Below are 19219 nucleotides of genomic sequence, written 5' to 3'. Positions count from 1 at the left end.
AGTTATTCACACGATAATTCCCAGGATCTCAAGCCTTATTGCTTAGTTAATGAGCTAAGTCATTTCTGACTTCATTAGGTTCTGAGAGCGATAAATGCCCCACCCACCCACCCAGCCAAAGTCACACCCTTAGTATCCTACTCATGCAGTTTCCGTAGTGTAGCGGTTATCACGTTCGCCTAACACGCGAAAGGAGACCGGGCGGAAGCACATTTTAACAAATTAGACAGTAAGCCTATTCACTTAGGGCTCGATCCCAATTTAGGAATTCATGCTTTTCCTACGCACTTCTCAGTATTTGCTATTCAGACTTACCCTTTTAAGTCGCGTAACGCACTCTGCTGGGGTGGCTAGCTTGGGCGCTCTGAATAAATTCCTGCTACGTGTGGTCTGAGTTCCATAATGATTCAAAAAGGCTACATGTCCCAAATTATTGCAATACTTTAGCTTAATATGATTCACTAATGCTAGCAACCCTCAGGAACAATTCACAAGGATGTGACAGATTAAAGAAAGGTCAACGGAATGAAAGTATGCCAAAATAAATGTATGTGGCTGTTACTGACAGTGGCTCCCGATAGTGGCTAATATTTAACATGATACAAATTGTCAAATAAAACTGGGAAAAGCCCCACAGTGGAGGTGTCATAATACCCATAAAACCTAGCGGTCAAACAGGGAAATGGTTCCAACCATTTTTCCACCATTCATTTTTCCCATAGGGGATTTTAGAAACACTTAAAATAATACATTTGTAGTTCTTTATGATAGCCACATTAGCAGTTAATTAGCATTTAATTTTGGGGGGGTAAATACAGGCGAATATTTTTTATAAAAGTCACCTTGTCCTAGAGAGAATTACACGGTTACCATGCCAGGGTAAGCCAACAAGAAACACAGGCCTTTTTTAATTGTTTTTAAAATCCCCTGTGGGGAATATGAATGGTGGAAAAACGATTGGAACCATTTCCCTGTTCGACCGCTAGTTCTTCTGGGTATTATGACTCCTACTGTGGTACTCTATTTGGGATATTATGGGCGGTAGACTTGTGGGCATTCCTAACATTTTCCATGACTTCCAATTTTTTTCTTGTAGTTTCTGTAGTGTAGTGGTTATCACGTTCGCCTCACACGCGAAAGGTCCCCGGTTCGAAACCGGGCGGAAACAAATTTTAACAAAACAGATAGTGATGACAGAAACAGGGTCATAACTGAAAAAAACGAAACAAATACATAGGCCTGCAGAATACATGAATAGACCAGTCTTAGACATGTCTTTCAATAACCAGAGGCAGATAGTGATAACTGAAAAAAAACGAAACAAATACATAGGCCTACAGAATACATGAATAGACCAGTCTTAGACATGTCTTTCAATAACCAGAGGCAATGCAATGTTATTAAACAGGTTGTTTGGATCCTGGATGCTAATTGGTTAATAGCAGGGAGTTGAAGCACCACCATCCCAGCATTCTGCGTGTAGTGCCTGTTAGCGGTTCCATTAGATTTATAAATGCGCATCCACTGTCCCACGGCCCAGCCAGTCAATTTATAAACTTCATCTCCCCTGGAAAAATGTGTCTAGACCAATGGTATTCAAACCTTTTCAGCAGGGACACCATTTTTTCCTACAGAATTTCTGGGGTGCCCATTTTTTTGCAATCATTTCTTGTGATCCCACCCTAAATACAACTTTAAAATCGGTACGTTACATTTTTTTTTACATCAACAAATAACCTTCAATTACCCAATCAAATACTTTTTTTCTAATTAACTTTCTCAAAAACGTTTCTATATTGTCTCATACAATAATCTGTACTCATAATTTTTTGTTCCTAAATAATGAATATATATATCCCCACTGCAGTCCCCCCGACCCCGACTTTAAATATCACTGGTCTAGACAATATTTCCCAATGCCCCTAGGCTAGCATATGGTTTGAAACAGTTGAGGTTTGTCTAAACCTTGCTGTCTGCCTCTCCGACCTGTGGATCAATGTTGCCGTTTTTTTGGTGACCTCCACCTTGCGATGTGTATGAATGTGACCAGAATGACAGCTTCTCTGAGCCAGGCAAATTAATTGATCAGGGTCATTATAATGGATATATCCAAAGAAATGGCAATATAATCCAAGGTAAAACAAACAAAAGTGCAGACAGTTTTCTGTCATTTCAGCTGCTTGATGTGATTGTGTGATAGATTTAGTTGGCTGGCTAGCAAAGGAAAAGTAGCTAGCCTGCATAGCTACAGTGCATTCGGAAAGTATTCAGACCCCTTACTTTTTTCCACATTTTGTTACGTTACAGCCTTATTCTGAAAATGGATTAAGTCAAATAAAATCTATCTACACACAATACCCCATAATGACAAAGCGATAACATATCATTTTTAATTCATAAAAAAATATTTAAAAAATACCTTATTTACATACGTTTTCAGACCCTTTGCTATGAGGCTGGAAATTGAGCTCAGGTCCATCCTGTTTCCATTGATCATCCTTGAGATGTTTCTACAACTTGATTGGAGTCCACCTGTGGTAAATTCAATGGATTGGTCATGATTTGAAAAGGCACACACCTGTCTGTCTATATAAGGTTCCACAGTTGACAGTGCATGTCAGAGCATAAACTAAGCCATGAGGTGGAAGGAATTGTCCCTAGAGCTCCGAGACAGGATTGTGTCGAGGCACAGACGTGGGGAAGGGTACCGATACATTTCTGCAGCATTGAAGGTACCCAAGAACACAGTGGCTTCCATCATTCTTAAAAGGAAGAAGTTTGGAACCACCAAGACTCTTCCAAGAGCCGGCTGCTCAGCCAAACCATCCCTACGGTGAATCAGCCCTTATTCAGGAGTTATTCACACGATAATTCCCGGGATCTCAAGCCTTATTGCTTAGTTAATGGACTAAGTCATTTCTGACTTCATTAGGTTCTGAGAGCTTATTCAGGAGTTATTCACACGATAATTCCCAGGATCTCAAGCCTTATTGCTTAGTTAATGAGCTAAGTCATTTCTGACTTCATTAGGTTCTGAGAGCGATAAATGCCCCACCCACCCACCCAGCCAAAGTCACACCCTTAGTATCCTACTCATGCAGTTTCCGTAGTGTAGCGGTTATCACGTTCGCCTAACACGCGAAAGGAGACCGGGCGGAAGCACATTTTAACAAATTAGACAGTAAGCCTATTCACTTAGGGCTCGATCCCAATTTAGGAATTCATGCTTTTCCTACGCACTTCTCAGTATTTGCTATTCAGACTTACCCTTTTAAGTCGCGTAACGCACTCTGCTGGGGTGGCTAGCTTGGGCGCTCTGAATAAATTCCTGCTACGTGTGGTCTGAGTTCCATAATGATTCAAATAGGCTACATGTCCCAAATTATTGCAATACTTTAGCTTAATATGATTCACTAATGCTAGCAACCCTCAGGAACAATTCACAAGGATGTGACAGATTAAAGAAAGGTCAACGGAATGAAAGTATGCCAAAATAAATGTATGTGGCTGTTACTGACAGTGGCTCCCGATAGTGGCTAATATTTAACATGATACAAATTGTCAAATAAAACTGGGAAAAGCCCCACAGTGGAGGTGTCATAATACCCATAAAACCTAGCGGTCAAACAGGGAAATGGTTCCAACCATTTTTCCACCATTCATTTTTCCCATAGGGGATTTTAGAAACACTTAAAATAATACATTTGTAGTTCTTTATGATAGCCACATTAGCAGTTAATTAGCATTTAATTTTGGGGGGGTAAATACAGGCGAATATTTTTTATAAAAGTCACCTTGTCCTAGAGAGAATTACACGGTTACCATGCCAGGGTAAGCCAACAAGAAACACAGGCCTTTTTTAATTGTTTTTAAAATCCCCTGTGGGGAATATGAATGGTGGAAAAACGATTGGAACCATTTCCCTGTTCGACCGCTAGTTCTTCTGGGTATTATGACTCCTACTGTGGTACTCTATTTGGGATATTATGGGCGGTAGACTTGTGGGCATTCCTAACATTTTCCATGACTTCCACTCTTTTTCTTGTAGTTTCCGTAGTGTAGTGGTTATCACGTTCGCCTCACACTGCGAAAGGTCCCCTGTTCGAAACCGGGCGGAAACTAATTTTAACAAAACAGATAGTGATGACAGAAACAGGGTCATAACTGAAAAAAACGAAACAAATACATAGGCCTGCAGAATACATGAATAGACCAGTCTTAGACATGTCTTTCAATAACCAGAGGCAGATAGTGATAACTGAAAAAAAACGAAACAAATACATAGGCCTACAGAATACATGAATAGACCAGTCTTAGACATGTCTTTCAATAACCAGAGGCAATGCAATGTTATAAACAGGTTGTTTGGATCCTGGATGCTAATTGGTTAATAGCAGGGAGTTGAAGCACCACCATCCCAGCATTCTGCGTGTAGTGCCTGTTAGCGGTTCCATTAGATTTATAAATGCGCATCCACTGTCCCACGGCCCAGCCAGTCAATTTATAAACTTCATCTCCCCTGGAAAAATGTGTCTAGACCAATGGTATTCAAACCTTTTCAGCAGGGACACCATTTTTTCCTACAGAATTTCTGGGGTGCCCATTTTTTTGCAATCATTTCTTGTGATCCCACCCTAAATACAACTTTAAAATCGGTACGTTACATTTTTTTTTACATCAACAAATAACCTTCAATTACCCAATCAAATACTTTTTTTCTAATTAACTTTCTCAAAAACGTTTCTATATTGTCTCATACAATAATCTGTACTCATAATTTTTTGTTCCTAAATAATGAATATATATATCCCCACTGCAGTCCCCCCGACCCCGACTTTAAATATCACTGGTCTAGACAATATTTCCCAATGCCCCTAGGCTAGCATATGGTTTGAAACAGTTGAGGTTTGTCTAAACCTTGCTGTCTGCCTCTCCGACCTGTGGATCAATGTTGCCGTTTTTTTGGTGACCTCCACCTTGCGATGTGTATGAATGTGACCAGAATGACAGCTTCTCTGAGCCAGGCAAATTAATTGATCAGGGTCATTATAATGGATATATCCAAAGAAATGGCAATATAATCCAAGGTAAAACAAACAAAAGTGCAGACAGTTTTCTGTCATTTCAGCTGCTTGATGTGATTGTGTGATAGATTTAGTTGGCTGGCTAGCAAAGGAAAAGTAGCTAGCCTGCATAGCTACAGTGCATTCGGAAAGTATTCAGACCCCTTACTTTTTTCCACATTTTGTTACGTTACAGCCTTATTCTGAAAATGGATTAAGTCAAATAAAATCTATCTACACACAATACCCCATAATGACAAAGCGATAACATATCATTTTTAATTCATAAAAAAATATTTAAAAAATACCTTATTTACATACGTTTTCAGACCCTTTGCTATGAGGCTGGAAATTGAGCTCAGGTCCATCCTGTTTCCATTGATCATCCTTGAGATGTTTCTACAACTTGATTGGAGTCCACCTGTGGTAAATTCAATGGATTGGTCATGATTTGAAAAGGCACACACCTGTCTGTCTATATAAGGTTCCACAGTTGACAGTGCATGTCAGAGCATAAACTAAGCCATGAGGTGGAAGGAATTGTCCCTAGAGCTCCGAGACAGGATTGTGTCGAGGCACAGACGTGGGGAAGGGTACCGATACATTTCTGCAGCATTGAAGGTACCCAAGAACACAGTGGCTTCCATCATTCTTAAAAGGAAGAAGTTTGGAACCACCAAGACTCTTCCAAGAGCCGGCTGCTCAGCCAAACCATCCCTACGGTGAATCAGCCCTTATTCAGGAGTTATTCACACGATAATTCCCGGGATCTCAAGCCTTATTGCTTAGTTAATGGACTAAGTCATTTCTGACTTCATTAGGTTCTGAGAGCTTATTCAGGAGTTATTCACACGATAATTCCCAGGATCTCAAGCCTTATTGCTTAGTTAATGAGCTAAGTCATTTCTGACTTCATTAGGTTCTGAGAGCGATAAATGCCCCACCCACCCACCCACCCAGCCAAAGTCACACCCTTAGTATCCTACTCATGCAGTTTCCGTAGTGTAGCGGTTATCACGTTCGCCTAACACGCGAAAGGAGACCGGGCGGAAGCACATTTTAACAAATTAGACAGTAAGCCTATTCACTTAGGGCTCGATCCCAATTTAGGAATTCATGCTTTTCCTACGCACTTCTCAGTATTTGCTATTCAGACTTACCCTTTTAAGTCGCGTAACGCACTCTGCTGGGGTGGCTAGCTTGGGCGCTCTGAATAAATTCCTGCTACGTGTGGTCTGAGTTCCATAATGATTCAAAAAGGCTACATGTCCCAAATTATTGCAATACTTTAGCTTAATATGATTCACTAATGCTAGCAACCCTCAGGAACAATTCACAAGGATGTGACAGATTAAAGAAAGGTCAACGGAATGAAAGTATGCCAAAATAAATGTATGTGGCTGTTACTGACAGTGGCTCCCGATAGTGGCTAATATTTAACATGATACAAATTGTCAAATAAAACTGGGAAAAGCCCCACAGTGGAGGTGTCATAATACCCATAAAACCTAGCGGTCAAACAGGGAAATGGTTCCAACCATTTTTCCACCATTCATTTTTCCCATAGGGGATTTTAGAAACACTTAAAATAATACATTTGTAGTTCTTTATGATAGCCACATTAGCAGTTAATTAGCATTTAATTTTGGGGGGGTAAATACAGGCGAATATTTTTTATAAAAGTCACCTTGTCCTAGAGAGAATTACACGGTTACCATGCCAGGGTAAGCCAACAAGAAACACAGGCCTTTTTTAATTGTTTTTAAAATCCCCTGTGGGGAATATGAATGGTGGAAAAACGATTGGAACCATTTCCCTGTTCGACCGCTAGTTCTTCTGGGTATTATGACTCCTACTGTGGTACTCTATTTGGGATATTATGGGCGGTAGACTTGTGGGCATTCCTAACATTTTCCATGACTTCCAATTTTTTTCTTGTAGTTTCTGTAGTGTAGTGGTTATCACGTTCGCCTCACACGCGAAAGGTCCCCGGTTCGAAACCGGGCGGAAACAAATTTTAACAAAACAGATAGTGATGACAGAAACAGGGTCATAACTGAAAAAAACGAAACAAATACATAGGCCTGCAGAATACATGAATAGACCAGTCTTAGACATGTCTTTCAATAACCAGAGGCAGATAGTGATAACTGAAAAAAAACGAAACAAATACATAGGCCTACAGAATACATGAATAGACCAGTCTTAGACATGTCTTTCAATAACCAGAGGTAATGCAATGTTATTAAACAGGTTGTTTGGATCCTGGATGCTAATTGGTTAATAGCAGGGAGTTGAAGCACCACCATCCCAGCATTCTGCGTGTAGTGCCTGTTAGCGGTTCCATTAGATTTATAAATGCGCATCCACTGTCCCACGGCCCAGCCAGTCAATTTATAAACTTCATCTCCCCTGGAAAAATGTGTCTAGACCAATGGTATTCAAACCTTTTCAGCAGGGACACCATTTTTTCCTACAGAATTTCTGGGGTGCCCATTTTTTTGCAATCATTTCTTGTGATCCCACCCTAAATACAACTTTAAAATCGGTACGTTACATTTTTTTTTACATCAACAAATAACCTTCAATTACCCAATCAAATACTTTTTTTCTAATTAACTTTCTCAAAAACGTTTCTATATTGTCTCATACAATAATCTGTACTATTAATTTTTTGTTCCTAAATAATGAATATATATATCCCCACTGCAGTCCCCCCGACCCCGACTTTAAATATCACTGGTCTAGACAATATTTCCCAATGCCCCTAGGCTAGCATATGGTTTGAAACAGTTGAGGTTTGTCTAAACCTTGCTGTCTGCCTCTCCGACCTGTGGATCAATGTTGCCGTTTTTTTGGTGACCTCCACCGTGCGATGTGTATGAATGTGACCAGAATGACAGCTTCCCTGAGACAGGCAAATTAATTTATCAGGGTCATTATAATGGATATATCCAAAGAAATGGCAATATAATCCAAGGTAAAACAAACAAAAGTGCAGACAGTTTTCTGTCATTTCAGCTTCTTGATGTGATTGTGTGATAGATTTAGTTGGCTGGCTAGCAAAGGAAAAGTAGCTAGCCTGCATAGCTATAGTGCATTCGGAAAGTATTCAGACCCCTTACTTTTTTCCACATTTTGTTACGTTACAGCCTTATTCTGAAAATGGATTAAGTCAAATAAAATCTATCTACACACAATACCCCATAATGACAAAGCGATAACATATCATTTTTAATTCATAAAAAAATATTTAAAAAATACCTTATTTACATACGTTTTCAGACCCTTTGCTATGAGGCTGGAAATTGAGCTCAGGTCCATCCTGTTTCCATTGATCATCCTTGAGATGTTTCTACAACTTGATTGGAGTCCACCTGTGGTAAATTCAATGGATTGGTCATGATTTGAAAAGGCACACACCTGTCTGTCTATATAAGGTTCCACAGTTGACAGTGCATGTCAGAGCATAAACTAAGCCATGAGGTGGAAGGAATTGTCCCTAGAGCTCCGAGACAGGATTGTGTCGAGGCACAGACGTGGGGAAGGGTACCGATACATTTCTGCAGCATTGAAGGTACCCAAGAACACAGTGGCTTCCATCATTCTTAAAAGGAAGAAGTTTGGAACCACCAAGACTCTTCCAAGAGCCGGCTGCTCAGCCAAACCATCCCTACGGTGAATCAGCCCTTATTCAGGAGTTATTCACACGATAATTCCCGGGATCTCAAGCCTTATTGCTTAGTTAATGGACTAAGTCATTTCTGACTTCATTAGGTTCTGAGAGCTTATTCAGGAGTTATTCACACGATAATTCCCAGGATCTCAAGCCTTATTGCTTAGTTAATGAGCTAAGTCATTTCTGACTTCATTAGGTTCTGAGAGCGATAAATGCCCCACCCACCCACCCAGCCAAAGTCACACCCTTAGTATCCTACTCATGCAGTTTCCGTAGTGTAGCGGTTATCACGTTCGCCTAACACGCGAAAGGAGACCGGGCGGAAGCACATTTTAACAAATTAGACAGTAAGCCTATTCACTTAGGGCTCGATCCCAATTTAGGAATTCATGCTTTTCCTACGCACTTCTCAGTATTTGCTATTCAGACTTACCCTTTTAAGTCGCGTAACGCACTCTGCTGGGGTGGCTAGCTTGGGCGCTCTGAATAAATTCCTGCTACGTGTGGTCTGAGTTCCATAATGATTCAAATAGGCTACATGTCCCAAATTATTGCAATACTTTAGCTTAATATGATTCACTAATGCTAGCAACCCTCAGGAACAATTCACAAGGATGTGACAGATTAAAGAAAGGTCAACAGAATGAAAGTATGCCAAAATAAATGTATGTGGCTGTTACTGACAGTGGCTCCCGATAGTGGCTAATATTTAACATGATACAAATTGTCAAATAAAACTGGGAAAAGCCCCACAGTTGAGGTGTCATAATACCCATAAAACCTAGCGGTCAAACAGGGAAATAGTTCCAACCATTTTTCCACCATTCATTTTTCCCACAGGGGATTTTAGAAACACTTAAAATAATACATTTGTAGTTCTTTATGATAGCCACATTAGCAGTTAATTAGCATTTAATTTTGGGGGGGTAAATACAGGCGAATATTTTTTATAAAAGTCACCTTGTCCTAGAGAGAATTACACGGTTACCATGCCAGGGTAAGCCAACAAGAAACACAGGCCTTTTTTAATTGTTTTTAAAATCCCCTGTGGGGAATATGAATGGTGGAAAAACGATTGGAACCATTTCCCTGTTCGACCGCTAGTTCTTCTGGGTATTATGACTCCTACTGTGGTACTCTATTTGGGATATTATGGGCGGTAGACTTGTGGGCATTCCTAACATTTTCCATGACTTCCAATTTTTTTCTTGTAGTTTCTGTAGTGTAGTAGTTATCACGTTCGCCTCACACGCGAAAGGTCCCCGGTTCGAAACCGGGCGGAAACAAATTTTAACAAAACAGATAGTGATGACAGAAACAGGGTCATAACTGAAAAAAACGAAACAAATACATAGGCCTGCAGAATACATGAATAGACCAGTCTTAGACATGTCTTTCAATAACCAGAGGCAGATAGTGATAACTGAAAAAAAACGAAACAAATACATAGGCCTACAGAATACATGAATAGACCAGTCTTAGACATGTCTTTCAATAACCAGAGGTAATGCAAAGTTATAAAACAGGTTGTTTGGATCCTGGATGCTAATTGGTTAAGAGCAGGGAGTTGAAGCACCACCATCCCAGCATTCTGCGGGTAGTGCCTGTTAGCGGATCCATTAGATTTATAAATGCGCATCCACTGTCCCACGGCCCAGCCAGTCAATTTATAAACTTCATCTCCCCTGGAAAAATGTGTCTAGACCAATGGTATTCAAACCTTTTCAGCAGGGACACCATTTTTTCCTACAGAATTTCTGGGGTGCCCATTTTTTTGCAATCATTTCTTGTGATCCCACCCTAAATACAACTTTAAAATCGGTACGTTACATTTTTTTTTACATCAACAAATAACCTTCAATTACCCAATCAAATACTTTTTTTCTAATTAACTTTCTCAAAAACGTTTCTATATTGTCTCATACAATAATCTGTACTCATAATTTTTTGTTCCTAAATAATGAATATATATATCCCCACTGCAGTCCCCCCGACCCCGACTTTAAATATCACTGGTCTAGACAATATTTCCCAATGCCCCTAGGCTAGCATATGGTTTGAAACAGTTGAGGTTTGTCTAAACCTTGCTGTCTGCCTCTCCGACCTGTGGATCAATGTTGCCGTTTTTTTGGTGACCTCCACCTTGCGATGTGTATGAATGTGACCAGAATGACAGCTTCTCTCAGCCTCCAGTATTTATGCTGCAGTAGTTTATGTGTCGGGGGGCTAGGGTCAGTCTGTTACATCTGGAGTATTCTCTTGTCTTATCCGGTGTCCTGTGTGAATGTAAATATGCTCTCTCTAATTCTCTCTTTCTTTCTTTCTTTCTTTCTCTCGGAGGACCTGAGCCCTAGGACTACCTGGCACGATGACTCCTTGCTGTCCCCAGTCCACCTGGCCATGCTGCTGCTCCAGTTTCAACTGTTCTGCCTGCGGCTACGGAACCCTGACCTGTTCACCGGACGTGCTTGTTGCACCCTCGACAATTACTATGATTATTATTATTTGACCATGCTGGTCATTTACGAACATTTTAACATCTTGACTATGTTCTGTTATAATATCCACCCGGCACAGCCAGAAGAGGACTGGCCACCCCTCATAGCCTGGTTCCTCTCTAGGTTTCTTCCTAGGTTTTTGGCCTTTCTCAGGAGTTTTTCCTAGGGAGTTTTTCCCAGCCACCGTGCTTCTTTCACATGCATTGCTTGCTGTTTGGGGTTTTAGGCTGGGTTTCTGTACAGCACTTTGAGATTTCAGCTGATGTACGAAGGGCTATATAAATAAATTTGATTTGATTTGATTTGATTTGATTTGATTCTCTGAGCCAGGCAAATTAATTGATCAGGGTCATTATAATGGATATATCCAAAGAAATGGCAATATAATCCAAGGTAAAACAAACAAAAGTGCAGACAGTTTTCTGTCATTTCAGCTGCTTGATGTGATTGTGTGATAGATTTAGTTGGCTGGCTAGCAAAGGAAAAGTAGCTAGCCTGCATAGCTACAGTGCATTCGGAAAGTATTCAGACCCCTTACTTTTTTCCACATTTTGTTACGTTACAGCCTTATTCTGAAAATGGATTAAGTCAAATAAAATCTATCTACACACAATACCCCATAATGACAAAGCGATAACATATCATTTTTAATTCATAAAAAAATATTTAAAAAATACCTTATTTACATACGTTTTCAGACCCTTTGCTATGAGGCTGGAAATTGAGCTCAGGTCCATCCTGTTTCCATTGATCATCCTTGAGATGTTTCTACAACTTGATTGGAGTCCACCTGTGGTAAATTCAATGGATTGGTCATGATTTGAAAAGGCACACACCTGTCTGTCTATATAAGGTTCCACAGTTGACAGTGCATGTCAGAGCATAAACTAAGCCATGAGGTGGAAGGAATTGTCCCTAGAGCTCCGAGACAGGATTGTGTCGAGGCACAGACGTGGGGAAGGGTACCGATACATTTCTGCAGCATTGAAGGTACCCAAGAACACAGTGGCTTCCATCATTCTTAAAAGGAAGAAGTTTGGAACCACCAAGACTCTTCCAAGAGCCGGCTGCTCAGCCAAACCATCCCTACGGTGAATCAGCCCTTATTCAGGAGTTATTCACACGATAATTCCCGGGATCTCAAGCCTTATTGCTTAGTTAATGGACTAAGTCATTTCTGACTTCATTAGGTTCTGAGAGCTTATTCAGGAGTTATTCACACGATAATTCCCAGGATCTCAAGCCTTATTGCTTAGTTAATGAGCTAAGTCATTTCTGACTTCATTAGGTTCTGAGAGCGATAAATGCCCCACCCACCCACCCACCCAGCCAAAGTCACACCCTTAGTATCCTACTCATGCAGTTTCCGTAGTGTAGCGGTTATCACGTTCGCCTAACACGCGAAAGGAGACCGGGCGGAAGCACATTTTAACAAATTAGACAGTAAGCCTATTCACTTAGGGCTCGATCCCAATTTAGGAATTCATGCTTTTCCTACGCACTTCTCAGTATTTGCTATTCAGACTTACCCTTTTAAGTCGCGTAACGCACTCTGCTGGGGTGGCTAGCTTGGGCGCTCTGAATAAATTCCTGCTACGTGTGGTCTGAGTTCCATAATGATTCAAATAGGCTACATGTCCCAAATTATTGCAATACTTTAGCTTAATATGATTCACTAATGCTAGCAACCCTCAGGAACAATTCACAAGGATGTGACAGATTAAAGAAAGGTCAACAGAATGAAAGTATGCCAAAATAAATGTATGTGGCTGTTACTGACAGTGGCTCCCGATAGTGGCTAATATTTAACATGATACAAATTGTCAAATAAAACTGGGAAAAGCCCCACAGTTGAGGTGTCATAATACCCATAAAACCTAGCGGTCAAACAGGGAAATAGTTCCAACCATTTTTCCACCATTCATTTTTCCCACAGGGGATTTTAGAAACACTTAAAATAATACATTTGTAGTTCTTTATGATAGCCACATTAGCAGTTAATTAGCATTTAATTTTGGGGGGGTAAATACAGGCGAATATTTTTTATAAAAGTCACCTTGTCCTAGAGAGAATTACACGGTTACCATGCCAGGGTAAGCCAACAAGAAACACAGGCCTTTTTTAATTGTTTTTAAAATCCCCTGTGGGGAATATGAATGGTGGAAAAAAGATTGGAACCATTTCCCTGTTCGACCGCTAGTTCTTATGGGTATTATGACTCCTACTGTGGTACTCTATTTGGGATATTATGGGCGGTAGACTTGTGGGCATTCCTAACATTTTCCATGACTTCCACTCTTTTTCTTGTAGTTTCCGTAGTGTAGTGGTTATCACGTTCGCCTCACATGTGGAAGGTCCCCTGTTCGAAACCGGGTGGAAACTAATTTTAACAAAACAGATAGTGATGACAGAAACAGGGTCATAACTGAAAAAAACGAAACAAATACATAGGCCTGCAGAATACATGAATAGACCAGTCTTAGACATGTCTTTCAATAACCAGAGGCAGATAGTGATAACTGAAAAAAAACGAAACAAATACATAGGCCTACAGAATACATGAATAGACCAGTCTTAGACATGTCTTTCAATAACCAGAGGCAATGCAATGTTATTAAACAGGTTGTTTGGATCCTGGATGCTAATTGGTTAATAGCAGGGAGTTGAAGCACCACCATCCCAGCATTCTGCGTGTAGTGCCTGTTAGCGGTTCCATTAGATTTATAAATGCGCATCCACTGTCCCACGGCCCAGCCAGTCAATTTATAAACTTCATCTCCCCTGGAAAAATGTGTCTAGACCAATGGTATTCAAACCTTTTCAGCAGGGACACCATTTTTTCCTACAGAATTTCTGGGGTGCCCATTTTTTTGCAATCATTTCTTGTGATCCCACCCTAAATACAACTTTAAAATCGGTACGTTACATTTTTTTTTACATCAACAAATAACCTTCAATTACCCAATCAAATACTTTTTTTCTAATTAACTTTCTCAAAAACGTTTCTATATTGTCTCATACAATAATCTGTACTCATAATTTTTTGTTCCTAAATAATGAATATATATATCCCCACTGCAGTCCCCCCGACCCCGACTTTAAATATCACTGGTCTAGACAATATTTCCCAATGCCCCTAGGCTAGCATATGGTTTGAAACAGTTGAGGTTTGTCTAAACCTTGCTGTCTGCCTCTCCGACCTGTGGATCAATGTTGCCGTTTTTTTGGTGACCTCCACCGTGCGATGTGTATGAATGTGACCAGAATGACAGCTTCCCTGAGACAGGCAAATTAATTTATCAGGGTCATTATAATGGATATATCCAAAGAAATGGCAATATAATCCAAGGTAAAACAAACAAAAGTGCAGACAGTTTTCTGTCATTTCAGCTGCTTGATGTGATTGTGTGATAGACTTAGTTGGCTGGCTAGCAAAGGAAAAGTAGCTAGCCTGCATAGCTACAGTGCATTCGGAAAGTATTCAGACCCCTTACTTTTTTCCACATTTTGTTACGTTACAGCCTTATTCTGAAAATGGATTAAGTCAAATAAAATCTATCTTCACACAATACCCCATAATGACAAAGCGATAACATATCATTTTTAATTCATAAAAAAAGATTTAAAAAATACCTTATTTACATACGTTTTCAGACCCTTTGCTATGAGGCTGGAAATTGAGCTCAGGTCCATCCTGTTTCCATTGATCATCCTTGAGATGTTTCTACAACTTGATTGGAGTCCACCTGTGGTAAATTCAATGGATTGGTCATGATTTGAAAAGGCACACACCTGTCTGTCTATATAAGGTTCCACAGTTGACAGTGCATGTCAGAGCATAAACTAAGCCATGAGGTGGAAGGAATTGTCCCTAGAGCTCCGAGACAGGATTGTGTCGAGGCACAGACGTGGGGAAGGGTACCGATACATTTCTGCAGCATTGAAGGTACCCAAGAACACAGTGGCTTCCATCATTCTTAAAAGGAAGAAGTTTGGAACCACCAAGACTCTTCCAAGAGCCAGCTGCTCAGCCAAACCATCCCTACGGTGAATCAGCCCTTATTCAGGACTTATTCACACGATAATTCCCGGGATCTCAAGCCTTATTGCTTAGTTAATGGACTAAGTCATTTCTGACTTCATTAGGTTCTGAGAGCGATAAATGCCCCACCCACCCAGCCACCCACCCAGCCAAAGTCACACCCTTAGTATCCTACTCATGCAGTTTCTGTAGTGTAGTGTTTATCACGTTCGCCTAACACGCGAAAGGTCCCCGGTTCGAGACCGGGCGGAAACACATTATAACAAATTAGACAGTAAGCCTATTCACTTAGGGCTCGATCCCAATTTAGGAATTCATTCTTTTCCTACGCACTTCTCAGTATTTGCTATTCAGACTTACCCTTTTAAGTCGCGTAACGCACTCTGCTGGGGTGGCTAGCTTGGGCGCTCTGAATAAATTCCTGCTACGTGTGGTCTGAGTTCCGTAATGATTCAAATAGGCTACATGTCCCAAATTATTGCAATACTTTAGCTTAATATGATTCACTAATGCTAGCAACCCTCAGGAACAATTCACAAGGATGTGACAGATTAAAGGTCAACGGAATGAAAGTATGCCAAAATAAATGTATGTGGCTGTTACTGACAGTGGCTCCCGATAGTGGCTAATATTTAACATGATACAAATTGTCAAATAAAACTGGGAAAAGCCCCACAGTGGAGGTGTCATAATACCCATAAAACCTAGCGGTCAAACAGGGAAATGGTTCCAACCATTTTTCCACCATTCATTTTTCCCATAGGGGATTTTAGAAACACAAAAAATAATACATTTGTAGTTCTTTATGATAGCCACATTAGCAGTTAATTAGCATTTAATTTTGGGGGGGTAAATACAGGCGAATATTTTTTATAAAAGTCACCTTGTCCTAGAGAGAATTACACGGTTACCATGCCAGGGTAAGCCAACAAGAAACACAGGCCTTTTTTAAGTGTTTTTAAAATCCCCTGTGGGGAATATGAATGGTGGAAAAACGATTGGAACCATTTCCCTGTTCGACCGCTAGTTCTTATGGGTATTATGACTCCTACTGTGGTACTCTATTTGGGATATTATGGGCGGTAGACTTGTGTGCATTCCTAACATTTTCCATGACTTCCACTCTTTTTCTTGTAGTTTCCGTAGTGTAGTGGTTATCACGTTCGCCTCACACGCGAAAGGTCCCCGGTTCGAAACCGGGTGGAAACTAATTTTAACAAAACAGATAGTGATGACAGAAACAGGGTCATAACTGAAAAAAACTAAACAAATACATAGGCCTGCAGAATACATGAATAGACCAGTCTTAGACATGTCTTTCAATAACCAGAGGCAGATAGTGATAACTGAAAAAAAACGAAACAAATACATAGGCCTACAGAATACATGAATAGACCAGTCTTAGACATGTCTTTCAATAACCAGAGGCAATGCAATGTTATAAAAAAGGTTGTTTGGATCCTGGATGCTAATTGGTTAATAGCAGGGAGTTGAAGCACCACCATCCCAGCAATCTGCGGGTAGTGCCTGTTAGCGGTTCCATTAGATTTATAAATGCGCATCCACTGTCCCACGGCCCAGCCAGTCAATTTATAAACGTCATCTCCCCTGGAAAAATGTGTCTAGACCAATGGTATTCAAACCTTTTCAGCAGGGACACCATTTTTTCCTACAGAATTTCTGGGGTCCCCATTTTTTTGCAATCATTTCTTGTGATCCCACCCCAAATACAACTTTAAAATCGGTACGTCACATTTTTTTTTACATCAACAAATAACCTTCAATTACCCAATCAAATACTTTTTTTTTATTAACTTTCTCAAAAACGTTTCTATATTGTCTCATACAATAATCTGTACTCATAATTTTTTGTTCCTAAATAATGAATATATATATCCCCACTGCAGTCCCTCCGACCCCGACTTTAAATATCACTGGTCTTGACAATATTTCCCAATGCCCCTAGGCTAGCATATGGTTTGAAACAGTTGAGGTTTGTCTAAACCTTGCTGTCTGCCTCTCCGACCTGTGGATCAATGTTGCCGTTTTTTTGGTGACCTCCACCGTGCGATGTGTATGAATGTGACCAGAATGACAGCTTCTCTGAGCCAGGCAAATTAATTTATCAGGGTCATTATAATGGATATATCCAAAGAAATGGCAATATAATCCAAGGTAAAACAAACAAAAGTGCAGACAGTTTTCTGTCATTTCAGCTGCTTGATGTGATTGTGTGATAGACTTAGTTGGCTGGCTAGCAAAGGAAAAGTAGCTAGCCTGCATAGCTACGGTGCATTCGGAAAGTATTCAGACCCCTTACTTTTTTCCACATTTTGTTACGTTACAGCCTTATTCTGAAAATGGATTAAGTCAAATAAAATCTATCTACACACAATACCCCATAATGACAAAGCGATAACATATCATTTTTAATTCATAAAAAAAGATTTAAAAAATACCTTATTTACATACGTTTTCAGACCCTTTGCTATGAGGCTGGAAATTGAGCTCAGGTCCATCCTGTTTCCATTGATCATCCTTGAGATGTTTCTACAACTTGATTGGAGTCCACCTGTGGTAAAGTCAATGGATTGGTCATGATTTGAAAAGGCACACACCTGTCTATCTATATAAGGTTCCACAGTTGACAGTGCATAAACTAAGCCATGAGGTGGAAGGAATTGTCCCTAGAGCTCCGAGACAGGATTGTGTCGAGGCACAGACGTGGGGAAGGGTACCGATACATTTCTGCAGCATTGAAGGTACCCAAGAACACAGTGGCTTCCATCATTCTTAAAAGGAAGAAGTTTGGAACCACCAAGACTCTTCCAAGAGCCAGCTGCTCAGCCAAACCATCCCTACGGTGAATCAGCCCTTATTCAGGAGTTATTCACACGATAATTCCCGGGATCTCAAGCCTTATTGCTTAGTTAATGGACTAAGTCATTTCTGACTTCATTAGGTTCTGAGAGCGATAAATGCCCCACCCACCCAGCCACCCACCCAGCCAAAGTCACACCCTTAGTATCCTACTCATGCAGTTTCTGTAGTGTAGTGGTTATCACGTTCGCCTAACACGCGAAAGGTCCCCGGTTCGAGACCGGGCGGAAACACATTATAACAAATTAGACAGTAAGCCTATTCACTTAGGGCTCGATCCCAATTTAGGAATTCATTCTTTTCCTACGCACTTCTCAGTATTTGCTATTCAGACTTACCCTTTTAAGTCGCGTAACGCACTCTGCTGGGGTGGCTAGCTTGGGCGCTCTGAATAAATTCCTGCTACGTGTGGTCTGAGTTCCATAATGATTCAAATAGGCTACATGTCCCAAATTATTGCAATACTTTAGCTTAATATGATTCACTAATGCTAGCAACCCTCAGGAACAATTCACAAGGATGTGACAGATTAAAGGTCAACGGAATGAAAGTATGCCAAAATAAATGAATGTGGCTGTTACTGACAGTGGCTCCCGATAGTGGCTAATATTTAACATGATACAAATTGTCAAATAAAACTGGGAAAAGCCCCACAGTGGAGGTGTCATAATACCCATAAAACCTAGCGGTCAAACAGGGAAATGGTTCCAACCATTTTTCCACCATTCATTTTTCCCATAGGGGATTTTAGAAACACAAAAAATAATACATTTGTAGTTCTTTATGATAGCCACATTAGCAGTTAATTAGCATTTAATTTTGGGGGGGTAAATACAGGCGAATATTTTTTATAAAAGTCACCTTGTCCTAGAGAGAATTACACGGTTACCATGCCAGGGTAAGCCAACAAGAAACACAGGCCTTTTTTAAGTGTTTTTAAAATCCCCTGTGGGGAATATGAATGGTGGAAAAACGATTGGAACCATTTCCCTGTTCGACCGCTAGTTCTTATGGGTATTATGACTCCTACTGTGGTACTCTATTTGGGATATTATGG

The 19219-nt window shown here is 40.4% G+C and overlaps 6 non-coding genes across 6 annotated transcripts; all 6 read left to right on the top strand.

Annotated features, from left to right (window-relative positions):
* Nucleotides 1–1095: 1095 nt before the first annotated feature.
* Nucleotides 1096–1168, top strand: trnav-cac (transfer RNA valine (anticodon CAC)). Its single transcript has one exon. It is a non-coding gene; the product is annotated as a tRNA-Val (tRNA).
* A 5835-nt stretch (nt 1169–7003) lies between these two features.
* trnav-cac (transfer RNA valine (anticodon CAC)) lies at nt 7004–7076 on the top strand. Its single transcript has one exon. It is a non-coding gene; the product is annotated as a tRNA-Val (tRNA).
* Nucleotides 7077–9955: 2879 nt separating this feature from the next.
* trnav-cac (transfer RNA valine (anticodon CAC)) lies at nt 9956–10028 on the top strand. The gene has a single exon. It is a non-coding gene; the product is annotated as a tRNA-Val (tRNA).
* Nucleotides 10029–15464: 5436 nt separating this feature from the next.
* trnav-aac (transfer RNA valine (anticodon AAC)) lies at nt 15465–15537 on the top strand. Its single transcript has one exon. It is a non-coding gene; the product is annotated as a tRNA-Val (tRNA).
* An 881-nt stretch (nt 15538–16418) lies between these two features.
* On the top strand, nt 16419–16491 carry trnav-cac (transfer RNA valine (anticodon CAC)). Its single transcript has one exon. It is a non-coding gene; the product is annotated as a tRNA-Val (tRNA).
* Nucleotides 16492–18322: 1831 nt separating this feature from the next.
* Nucleotides 18323–18395, top strand: trnav-aac (transfer RNA valine (anticodon AAC)). The gene has a single exon. It is a non-coding gene; the product is annotated as a tRNA-Val (tRNA).
* The last annotated feature ends 824 nt before the right edge of the window (nt 18396–19219 follow it).

Source organism: Salmo trutta, unplaced genomic scaffold, assembly GCF_901001165.1.
Source record: "Salmo trutta unplaced genomic scaffold, fSalTru1.1, whole genome shotgun sequence".
NCBI classification, from domain to species: domain Eukaryota; kingdom Metazoa; phylum Chordata; class Actinopteri; order Salmoniformes; family Salmonidae; genus Salmo; species Salmo trutta.
The sequence above is the reverse complement of the archived record's forward strand: the minus strand, read 5'-3'. Positions and strand labels throughout refer to the sequence as shown.